This window comes from Microcebus murinus, chromosome 4 (assembly GCF_040939455.1).
Source record: "Microcebus murinus isolate Inina chromosome 4, M.murinus_Inina_mat1.0, whole genome shotgun sequence".
In the NCBI taxonomy this organism is placed as follows: Eukaryota; Metazoa; Chordata; class Mammalia; order Primates; family Cheirogaleidae; genus Microcebus; species Microcebus murinus.
In genome coordinates this window covers 54,125,212-54,132,982 of record NC_134107.1, presented here as the reverse complement: position 1 = coordinate 54,132,982, position 7,771 = coordinate 54,125,212, and positions in this window count along the sequence as shown.

Here is a 7,771-nt window from a genome sequence, read left to right as displayed (position 1 = left end):
CATAAAGCAAGAAATAAGAGCAACAAAGAGATTAGCCAGTGCACTGTGTGGCCATGATGTCAGGGAAGCCCCTGGCTTCACTCATATTGCAATTTGGGTGTGGCGGGGCCCTTCTTTCATAGTTCTGCTCATCTGTGAGGGGCAGTTGAATCTCATATCTGGCAGAAGTAATCTCTGTCCGGATAGTCACTGCTGATAGCTAGTTGTGATTTAAAAATCCACGTGGGCTGAAATTCTTAAAAAATATTTCCTCCAAAGCCCTGTGATGGGACAAGGGACAACAAAGCCTTCCTCTGGCAACTCTACCACAGTCTCACTTTTCTCTATCAGAACAAAGCAGGCAGAGCTATAATAGACGGGTAGGGTGAGGTCATTTCAACACAGAAGCATAGTGTGGGAGAAATGAGCTCAGAACTCAATGTAGTTCCCTACCATGAAAACCTTACTTCTTCCTCTGCAAAATGGTGCCCCAGTGAGCGTGTCCTGATTAACTCTACTCTGTCTCCCTCTTTCCCCACATCAGCTTCCTCCTTTCCTCTTGCAACCCTCTCTCACTAAGCCATTCAGTACCATTTCTCCTCCATCCCTCTTTACTCAGCAAACACCTTTTACTTTTCAGGATTAAGAGTTTCATCCTTTGCTTCTTGCAGACTCCAATAGTGTCTCAAGCTTCTCCAATGTGCTTATTGCAATTCAGTTCATTACTAGGTTGGGAAGTGTGAGGTAGGGATGCAGCTTGACTTTATTTAGTCTCTCCTAAAGAGGAAACTGAAAACTGGCTTTAAAGAAAACTAATATGTCTCATCAAGGTATTATTTTTGTTATAGATAATACAGTTTAATATATGCCAAGAGAGAGATCATGTGTATCAGCATGATTCTGGACTTTGCTGGAACAATAATCCTCACCCTTATCTGTATTACGTGAAGAAGCATTTGGCTCCCTCCGAATCTGGCCTGTTTTACAGAAGGAACCACACTAGCTATGAAAGGCCTTTTCCTTGCTCTGCAGGATGGATGCTGCCTGCTCCAATTAATCTGAGAGTCAATTCATCTCACCTCAAATGGCATGTTCTCCACCTGCCACCAAGATAAATTACATTCCCAGAGGGTTCTCAGTCTCCATATTTGCTTTGGCTCATCTACTAGTATTTTTCAGCATATGTTTTCACCTACACATACACATACATTGTTTTCAATTTAGGGAAGAAATATAAGTCAGATTTTGCTTATAAAAGTGGGTAACTTTTGAGGTAGAGAATTGGGTTTCATGGCGGTTTTCTATTTCTACTGATGGAGTTAGCAGTTGGGAATATTTTGCTCATTGTGAGCAAAACATTGGAATGGCCTGCTCTATTTATTTAAATGTATGTCTAGTAGGCCCACCTGGCCCTGAGACTAGATTTAAAAGTCCATTTGTTTTCCCTTTATGTAAGCAAAAGCTATCTATCCTCATGGTCTTGTCCTCATGGTATACTGAGCTCACGGGGAGGACATAAAATGGTTTGTATAGGAGATTTGGTGATAGGAAAACCTACTGGAGTCTATAGAGCTGGCAAACACAAGGCTCAGGGCTAGAAATCACACAAAGGGCCTGAAACAAGAGCTCTTCAGAGAGTCTAGGCTGTGGCTCAGAGTGTAACATGCAGGGCCTTGAGTGGGGTGAGAGGCTCTGCTGCAGTATGAGGCTGAGGTTGGCATGTGTAGCAGGCTCAGCCACCCCAGTAGGGTGTGGAACTTTGGGAAGAAAGGCTAAACATATGTGTTTGACCTGACTGAGTCATAATCCTGGAATCCAAAGACAAGGCATTTCGGTGGCAGCGAAGGATCTTTATGGAGATTATTGCCACAGCCATGGTAGGCAAGCACCCCTCTGGTCTTATGAAACTAGTGATGAAATATCAGGAGGTAGTAGTGGAAAGAATGAAAGTTATGGGATGAACACACTTTTGGTTTTCCTTTTTCATCTATTTTTGGAAGCAGGATGGATCCCTTCAAATCGAGTGGCCTCTAGTGTTCTTGCACATTTGGGCATAGTGGGGGCCTCCAGGGAGAGAGACTAGATTTCTCAACTTTGTTCAAGCTAGAAAACTTGAATTTCTGTTCTCTCTTTTCCTTGTTTCAATCTGTCAATAATCTCTAGTGACTCTATTTCCAAAACCTAAATGACTCCATCCACTCTTCTTTATTCCTGCCTCTATGATGCTAATTTGGCCACTGGCATTGCTTTGCCAGGTTACTGGGCTCCCAACTCCTATTTCATCTTCCACCCTTATAGAATTCATTCTCTGCACAATTAGAGTTAACTTTTAAAAAATGTAAACCAATCTTTCCACTCACCTGCCTTAAACACTCCACAGTGGCTTAACATCTTGCTCATAATAAAATCAGATCTCCCTACACTGGCCTACAAAGCCCTACAAGGTTGGATCCCCTCTCCAGTCTCTTCTCTTAGCACTCTTCCCCTTCCCCACTGCCCTCCAGACAGGAGACTTTCTTTCTGTTTCGGGAACAGGACATTTTATTCCCACGATAGGGCCTCTGTGCTAGGTATTCCTTTTGCCTGAATTGCATTTCCTCTGACTCAGTTTCTATGGCACACCCTCTGAGAGGCCTTTCTCAGACACCTGGCTCAAAGTAGCCCTCAGTCTCATCACTCTGATATTTTCAAGTTAGCTTTGACTACTGCCTAATAATTTTAGTTATTTTTCTCTATGTACATGTCTATCATAATCTAAGGTAGCTATTAGTATGTGGTCTAGTTTTGGGGGTGGGAGGAGAGTGGTGAAAGATGAATAATTGAATGAGTGGCTATCTATGAATTCATTCATTTAGTATTTCTTCTGGGATTAGACTACAAGTTCCATGGGAGCAGGGATTTTGAATGAAAAATCAGCTCCTGGAACAATGTCTGTTACATAGTAGTCATTCAATAAGGATTTGTTGAATGAATGAAAGGGCTGAAGTGAATAATTGGAACAATAAAGCAGATGTGCTAACATGTGTTTCCTAAGCCCATGAAGTGCATCTCACCTGTTACACATAAATAGTTAAAATGTTTTACTGTCTCCCAGAGTACAACTAATGAACCAAATGCTTTTTCAGTGTTTCCTTTAAAACAACAAACTTCTGAGTTTCATATTATATTTTTATATTTTATTGATGGAGAAACTGAGGCTCAAAGAGATTAAGTAATTGCTATTTAAATCAAAGAGCAGAATCTATGATCATTTGTTACTATCTAGTAAACTGTTAATATTGTTTCATCCCAGTAAAGTATATTTATTATAGTTATAATTTTTCTAAGTAAGATTTTTTACATCTTAGAACAATAGAAACGGTAGTGACAACAAATGGTAAAAAGCATCCTTTCTTGCTCTTTTCCTGTACAGGAGGACGTGGTGGCTTTTGGCAGAAACAGTTATCAGCAAATGACCAGATTATTAATGATCAAATATGAGAATAAGGCTGTATGTGCTCCAGAATGCATATATATAAGATATGGAATGTCTTTTCAGCTTGTGGAAAAGGAAGAAATGAAAGAGTGACATAATTTTTTATTAAATGATATATAAGAGACAAACAGTGGCAAATTAATTTATAATCTCTTTCATGTAGGGAAAACATTCTGCTGTTTCCTTTGGGAAATCCAGCCCCTTTGGAGGAAGAAGTTTGCTTTTCTGAACTTCATGGGGTGCCAGGCTCCCAGAAGCAGCCTGTTTTGGAAAGTTACCCCCCTCTAGCTTTAAGTAGGCTTGGCATTTGTCTCTGAGGGCTCCATGACAGACAGATGGAGCTTGATTCTAAACCGACCTGCTGGGCTTGGGTATGAGGCTTTCAGACATGAAATCTTGATTAACAGCAAATGTTAATTGAAGCAGTGAATTATTAAAGTGTTTTTCCATAAATGATAAATGCTGTTGTTGGCTGTTTTACCCTTTGTGACATCATAAAACTTTCCAAGAAATTGCTAGCTTTGTCCAAGGAAAACAGGAGGAGGTGGCTACATTTAATGGAACTTGTAGGGACTTGCTTATGCTCTGTGGCCAGGCCTGGCTGGGGAGGACACCACCTTTTCTTCTGGAATCCCACATCACCTCAACCAAACAAGCAAATGATTTTTCCCATAAATGCAGAACTCTCTCCAAGAGATATCATCCAGCCTCCTAGCTTCAGTTTGTACCAACAGCTGATGACTCCCAATCTTTACCTCAAACCCAGACTTTCCCCTGAGCTCCAGACTTATAAATACTACAGTTATTATTGGAAAACCCACCTGATGTCCCATGGGACCTCAAACTCATATTAATTCATTTAACAAATATTTATCAAGTACCTGCCATATGTCCCCAGTGCCATTTTATTCTAGGCACCAGAGAAACAATAGTGAACAAAGTAGATATAGCTCCTTGTGAAACTTATGTTCTAGGTGGGCATGGAGGAGACAAAACAAAGCCAAGAAGGAGGAGCAGTACTGAGCATTAGAGGTGGTGGTGGCAGTTGTAGGGGTTTATAAAGGGTACTCAGGGAACATCTTGTTAGATGACATTTGAGCAGAGACTTAGAAGAAGTTCTAGATAGAGCTAAGATTTTAACATAAAAAATGAAATTATAAAATATACCACAAATTAATTCTCTTTCTCTTCAAATTTGCCCCTTGTCCTGTATTTGAAATCCCAGGGAATGTTGCACCCAATCACTAGAGTCACGTGCATGGAGCTATGTTTCTCCCCCACTCTACTATTTGTAAGGAAGGGAAAGGCACCCTTTCACCCATCCCAAATTCCTGCCAGCCCTAAGCAGGAACTTACGCCTTCACAGAGGTGTCAGGTAGAGCCTTCTGCCTCTTGTCCACTTCTCATTGGCTTCTCCACATGGGAGAAGAACTGATGGATCTAAAAGGCCAGATGAGTCTCTAATCTACTTGTCCAGTTTCTCTAGTGCTCTCTGGCAGTGCTTGTCAAACTTGAGTGGGCATAGGGGTCAGCTAGAGGATTTTGTTCAAGTTCAGACTCTGATCAAGCAGGTCTTGGCTGGGACTTGCAATTCTACATTTCTGTTAAGTTCCCAGGTAATGCTGAGGCTGCTGGTCTGTTGACCATACTCTCAGTAACAAGACTCTGGGTTGTGAGCAGACCTCAGTGCTCCATGCTAAGCGCCATCTCAGAAGCTCCAACTTTCCCCACTTGTAGGGCCCAACGTATGGGCTTAAATGCAAGTGTTAGGAAGCCTGATTTCCCTGCAAAGCCAAGCTAGATCCTCCAATCCAGGTTTATTAGATTAAAGCTGGTATTTTGGTTTCTATTTGACACCTATCTATTACTCAATTGGTTTAGAAGTCAGGAGAGTGAAGAACAAGGTGTTGTTATCATTTCCATTTTACAGATGAGGAAATGAGCTTAATGAGGTTGAACAACTAGTCTAAAGCCAAACAGTGGGAAAGTGCAAACTGGGATTTGAAGCATGTCAGTCTGGCCCTAGCATTTACCTTCTTACCTGCCGCTTTTTGCTGCCTCCTGTTAAAATGCCCTGTCCTGCATGATCTGGTCTCCCTCTACCTTATGACTCCTGTCTTGCTTGGTTTATTGCACTCATTTTCTCCTACTCTGAACCTTCTACACCTGTCACAGCTTCCTTATCCCTTCTTACTACTTGGCCATCTTCTCATCTATCAATATGAAGACTAGTATCTATCTTCTCTGTGAATCTTTTCCTCAGTGTTTCAGCAAGAAATAGTCCCTTCCTATCTGACTCCTGGTTTACTGTGTACAGAATTTCATAAATTCCCTTGTAATATTTATTGTTTTTATTTGTTCCATGCCAACTTCCTCTACTATTTTGAAAGATAGGAGGAATAGTGTTTGAGATATCTTTTTTTCCCAGCACCTGGCTTAGGGCTTGCACCTATTAAGTGCTAAATAGATATTGAATGAATGCTTAATACTTAGGTTGGAACTTAGTGGCCAAATACTTGTATGTTCAGTCATTCTTTTCTGTCTCATACTCTTTGCATTTTGTTTGAAGTGTTTGTTTCCTTCTCCACTGTATGAGCAGAAATAGAGCAGGGGCAACATCTTATTATGTTAGGGACCCACTTATTGCTTGTTAAGGACCTTGAAAAAACTTGTGGTAAAATAAAAGTTTGATAATAAAATACTTTTATATCCTGAGAAGAGCATACTATGACTTTTAACTCAAAGTTAAAACAACCAGTCATTCTATTAACTCATATATGATCTTGGGCTAGTTACTTAAATTATCTGAACTTTACTGTCCTCATCTGTAAAATAGTGGTTTTGACATCTATAGCACAGGATTATTGGGCGATTAAATGAAATGGCACATCTCAAAGAATGGCAGGGTCTCCACAAATGTCAATCTCCCTGCTTCCTCTTATCCGTTCAGCTGCCAGGAGGTTTAGGCTTTCATCATACTTGCTTTTGCCTACTCTCTGTCTCTCCCACTTCAGTTTGTTTTACATATGCTGCGATTGTTCTCTCCCTAAATATAATGTTTATCCCAATACTCTCTGTTCTAAAATCCAAGCATCCTTATACTAAGCTTCTCCTCCAATCTTCCCATGTACCATGAGACCAGCTCCTGCTCCAGGCAAAGTGGGCAGCCACTAGTTTTTGAACATACGCTTTTACCTTCTTGTAAACTTCTGGGATATTTCTCACATGTTCCATATACTAATTATGCCCAACTATTATTTAAGAATGCTAATCTCATCCTCAAACCATAGTGTAAATCTTACTTTTCCCAAACACCAGATTCAAGGTGTGCTTGCTTATCTCACCTGTGTGTCCCATTACCCAATGTGGTAATTAGTTTTGCATTTTCCTGTCAGAACAGTAGTCTTGCTATTGTTTAAAAAGGCACTTCTAGGCCGGGCATGGTGGCTCATACCTGTAATCCTAGCACTCTGGGAGGCTGAGGTGGGAGGATCGCTCAAGGCCAGGGGTATGAAACCAGCCTGAGCAAGAATGAGACCCTGTCTCTACTAAAAATAGAAAGAAATTAATTGACCAACTAAAAATATATAGAAAAAATTAACTGGGTATGGTGGCACAGACCACCTCAGGCTCGGGAGGCTGAGGCAGAAGGATCACTTGGGCCTAGGAGTTTGAGGTTGCTGTGAGCTAGGCTGAGGCCATGGCACTCTTGCCCAGGCAACAGAGTGAGACTCTGTCTCAAAAAAAAAAAAAAAAAAAAAAAAAAAGGCCCTTCTAATCTTACCTTGCCATTTTTTTCTCTTTTACCAGATGGTAACAGGGACTATGAGATCTTCAAGAACAGGGACTATGTCTTGCATCCCACATAGCTTTGCATTCCAACCACTGCCTAACATGCAATGTGATATTTATTCAACGTCATACTGAGCAGTTTACATTGTGACAGGCATTCCATAAAATAAAATAAATATCAAGACAAGGCTTAGGAAGATTTCTCAACCTAATTATGGATACAGACGATACACAGATGGAGTATACTGGAGTAGTAAATAAAAATGGCCATGGATTCTTTGCAATTCATTTCATCAAAAGGTGAAGGCTATTCCCCTGTGCCTGGAATCTGAATGGTCTTGTGATGTGCTTTTCCAGTTGCATGTAGCAGAAGTGATATTGCATGACTTTTTGGAGCATCTTCTCTCATTCCCTTGGGGTGCTTCGGCCCTGAAAACAAGTCAACACCAGCCTTGTTGAGGATGAGAAACCATGTGGAGAAAAGGAATCCCAGCCTTCCCAGCCATCTCTCCGTATGAGTGAACC